General features: G+C 31.6%; 1 long non-coding RNA gene across 1 annotated transcript; it reads left to right on the top strand.

Moving 5' to 3' along the window:
• The first annotated feature begins 1,484 nt into the window (after positions 1–1,484).
• On the top strand, positions 1,485–2,544 carry LOC109244038. Its single transcript, XR_002070659.1, has 2 exons — positions 1,485–1,875; positions 2,168–2,544. It is a non-coding gene; the product is annotated as an uncharacterized LOC109244038 (long non-coding RNA).
• The last annotated feature ends 2,366 nt before the right edge of the window (positions 2,545–4,910 follow it).

The following is a 4,910-nucleotide window of genomic DNA, read 5'->3' on the forward strand; positions in this document are numbered from 1 at the left end:
ATGATTGCATTAAGGTAGGCTGCCTACATCACACTCATTGGGGTGCGGCTCTTCCGTGAATACTGCGTGAATACGGAATACTTTATGCACCGCGCTGCTCTTTTTTTTTTTTTTAAATGCAGAAGAAAATAAAATTTGGGGGACCATAAAATCTCCCATACCTTTTGATCTAAACAAATTTAAAGAACATAATGCCCACATGGTAACGTGTGATGGGGATGGGATGCCCTTATTTTCTTCTCTTTCTTTTTTCTTATTATATAATTTGGCTTAATATTTAAATATTTTTGAAATATATGGAGTATCAAACTTCAGAAGAAGGAAAAAACACATTAATATAAAGATTTTTGTTTTTATTCAAGATTTTTGACCCCATCTAACGTTGGCTCAGTTGCCCCACTGCATGCGCACTCACATATAAAGCAAAGTAGGTATTATGTGGAAAAAATGAAACCTATTTTCCCTACCCTACCCTCTATTTTTTTTAAGGAAAAAGATTTAAATTTACTCACCTGTTATATAAAATATTTTAATTTTACTCTCCGTTATACTTTGAGGTTATATATAACCTTATCTTTGGCAAGTCATTTTATACTCCCCTGGTTTTTAACAGAGTTCAATTTTGCGTATGTTGGATGGATTCCACATGTTAAAATACTTAAAAAGAATTCAAATTTATCGTTCTATTTTTTACAATGCTTAAAACTCTCCTCTATTATAATATTGGTTAGAGCTTCATTAGGGTTAAAACGAAATACGAGATAATTTGATAATGATAAGGGTATAAATAAATGACCATAAGGTATAAAGGATGGTAAAATTAAAATATTTCAATAGTAGAGGGGTATATTAGATCATTTTCCTGTCAATTCATGCACAAAATCTCGGCTATTTCACTGGGTTTATGCAAATATACTTTCCACAAGAACAAATATTAAGTAATTTTGCCTACTAAAACTTGGACAGATGAAAATAAATTACATAGTCGCATTTTATAACCACTTATATTTGAAACTAGAGGTGGCAAAATGGTTAAAAGAAAACAGTTAACCACCCATATTATTCACTAAATAATGGGTTGGATAATGAACTTTTTAAAAACGGATCAAATATGGATAAGAACCATATTATCGATTTAGAAAATGAATAACCAATGGATAACCAATAGGTTTAATTTTTACATTTGTAAAGCCTCAAATTGGGGTCTTCAAGTTTGGGAGACTAAGAATTTTCCTAAACGTGATCATATGCAAGAAGTCATGGATAATATGGTTAACCATATTATCCGCCGGTTAACCCGTTTTTTATCCGTATTAAATATGGGTCGGGTCGGATAATTTATCTATTTTTTCATTACCCGTTTTCAACCCGAACCATATCCGACCCGCCCCGCCCGTTTGCCACTCATATTTGAAACCCACTCTATAAAGTTGCTTTCACAAATTATATATGCTATTGTGGTCCTTTACAATTTGTTTAGTTTGTATGGGCATTGCTTCTAGTTCCACTTCACAACTCTCTCCATTCCTCTCTTTATTGTGTCATATCCTCATTGCTATTTTCCTTCTATACTTGTAGAGAGAATATATTACTTCTTATTATAATTCCTCTAGATGATGATAAGAAGTGATGAATATTTGAAGATATATACTTTTACTAGTTTTACATGAAGTCCTATCATGCTTTTCCACAGCTTTCTTGAACTTCTTCCCCTCTGAATTTTCATCTCTAGCAATTGAATAGCTGATGAGATGAAATTAAGCTATGAAAGTTCAAGAAAGTTGTGGGAAAACATGGTGAATTTAGGACTTTTTTCGTGCATAGTCAAAGATGTTTAGGTAGTCAACCAACTGAACTATTAAAATTTCGCTCGGGGTAAGTTCTAGAAACTACCTTAGAATGTTTCTCTTTCTGTTTAGATGCTAATAAGTGACACAACTCTAAGAATTTGGCATAATCCATATGAATTCTTCTCATATTTTTTATTGGTATATCAAACTTTTTGAGAATTATGTATTTTTAACATCTTCTGAATTATTTTTTTCTAGATTGGATGTTTGAATTATTGACAAGATAGTAGATCCATTTCTAAAATTCTTGAATTATTTGAAATTATTTCATGGAATGGAAAATTCATAAATTACCATATTAATTCTATCAATTGCAGAATTTTGAATTCCGAAGGGGAGCCTTGGAAGAGGAGAGCCTTGGAGCAACGGTAAAGTTGTCTTCATGTGATTTATAGGTCACGGGTTCGAGCCGTGGAAACAGTCACTAATGCTTGCATTAAGGTAGGTTGTCTACATCATACCCCTTAGGGTGCGGCCCTTCTCCGGACCCTATGTTAACGCGAGATGCCTTGTGCACTAGGCAGCTGCCCTTCAAATTCTGAATTCTAAATTAGAGAAAGGTGACTGTTTTTCTATTTATTTTATTATTCTGATTTGCTTGACTTTTATGGTAGATCAATTTTCTGAATTCTGAATACTCATTCAGAGTGGTGAAAATTGAGATAATTAAAGTGGCAGAGAAGATTCCCTGGCTTTTCCTCTTTACCATCAATAATTGATATAGTTCATATTGTTTGCCCCTTTGTTTTTAGCTACTCTGTTGATATCATATGTTTCCGTGAAAAAGGTTAAATTTTGTTACTACTGAAAAGGAACAATCAAGTTTAATTTTACCTCCCCCCCCCCCCCCCACACCACACACACACATATATCTTGAATATATATATATATATTATATATATATATATATATAATATATATTATAATATATTAATATAATTGAGCATAATTTTCAAGAATATATGATGTAGATTATAAAAATAGCTTTATTTTAATAATTATTTTTATATTACGTGCATGGAATATATATTTTACAACCTTTATTTTTTTTCATTCTGAATTGTGTAAATAAACTTTTGCATTTTTGTTAATACTAAAATTATATTACTAACAAATTATTCTAATTAATTTTTTTATTATGCTCATTATTTTGTTATCCCAGCATTATATATGCTTAAATACTTCTTATTTTTTTAACTTTATAAATAATATTTATTTATTCTATAGGTAAGTCCATAATGTAAACTAAAATGGAAAAAAATTATAATATTAAAAAGTTTAAAAAAATAAAAAGAAGATAAATGTTTATAATTTAGAGGGTAAAATAGGTATTTGGCAATCCAAAATTTGGAAAATCTAGTTGAGTGACATTCTGAGTGCAATAGGCATAGTTTAATGACTTTGTTGTTACAAACGAAAGAAAAGTGACCTTAGGAGATAATTTAGGATAATTGAGTGACCATTTGAGTAATGGACTCTATAGAAGATATTGACAGATAAAATGCCTTTTTAACATTATGTTAGTAAAAGTGTAAAGAATTTTAACAATATTATTGTGTTTTAATAACGAAAGATGTTTCTTTCAAACGATAATGATAGATGTCAAACAATTATAATTATAATTAATATTCAACAACAACAAATCTAATTTAATTCTATCAATGGAGTCTGGGGAGGGTAATACGTACGCAGACTTCCTCCCTACCTCATGAAAGCAGTGAGGCTATATTTGATCGATCCTCGGCTCAAGAACAGAAGAAAAGAAACAGTAACAACACCAAAATAAGATGATAAGATCATAACCGAAGCGAAAGAGATAAGGAAAATCTAAGAATAGAAATATACAAAAATAATATTAATACTACTAATATGAGAAAGAGATAAGGTCTTCCTATAAAAGTTTCTTAGACAATTTACAGATTGTAATATCAACCTTTTTTCAATTTCAATTATTTTAATCCAATAATCATCTCATAAAATCATCTTCCTTGCCTTTTCTGAACTCGTCCACTTGAATTAGTACGTTCTCAAGACTTAATCATAGTGATCACACTGCTATTTGGTTACAGTTTACCCTAAAATTGGATAACAATTGAATTTATACGAGGTTTTAAGGGCACGTGATATAACTTGATACAAATTAATGCAAACCACACGAATTGAATAGCCTTTGCCCTCGAGTTCAGTCACTCTTAAACCAAATATGTTTCAACTTGCTTATGAACAAAATAACAAGATAATGAAATCTAGAAAATGACGGTATATTGCTTTGTATTGCATGATTATGATGTGATTACAAATGATTAGACTCCCCTTTATATAGTAGGGGAGTCCTACTCTAAGTACAATTCTATATGAGGTAAGAAATCCCATGATTGGCTAATTAATCGGCCTCTTCTTGGTATGTGGGGGGATTCGCGCCGTGATTCTCGCCCGGTTGCGGATATTTCGTCTTTCCGTTATTTAATTCGATAACCTTCCCTCGATCTCTATCTTGTTCGGTCTCGGTCTTGGTCGATCTCGATCTTAATCGGTCTCGGGGCTACGAGCTCGGCAACCTAACTTTACATCATGGTTCGATATAAGACGAGGCTGAACCTTGGCTTATCGTGTTCCAGTCTCGATCAGTCATACAAAAAGAGCAAGCCCAAATTTGACCGTATACAGTTACAAATACTAATTTTTTCTAATTACTATTTGCACGACTTGGTGTATTAATTTAGAGGTGACAGTCATTTTTCTTGAACTATTTTGGTGCAGCTCACAAGACCGTATCTGAATTCGCCTAACACATCATAAAAAAGGATGTTGCATTTTGTAGTTTTTGCATTAGTAATTTCATTTATTATAGAAGTATATACACTACTTTGCTCTAATGCTATTATTAAATAAAACCCGATAGCATGTGAATAAAAATAAAAATTTCCTAGTACGAAGTGTTTTCTCCTTTAATTAATTTTATGAGGTGTGACTCCGGATTGTTCTGGGCCCAATGCACGTACTAAATAGGGAAATGACACTGTATAGCCACTCTCAAAATAATACCCAAATATATATATA

The sequence above is a fragment of the Nicotiana attenuata genome, unplaced genomic scaffold (genome assembly GCF_001879085.1).
Source record: "Nicotiana attenuata strain UT unplaced genomic scaffold, NIATTr2, whole genome shotgun sequence".
NCBI lineage: Eukaryota > Viridiplantae > Streptophyta > Magnoliopsida > Solanales > Solanaceae > Nicotiana > Nicotiana attenuata.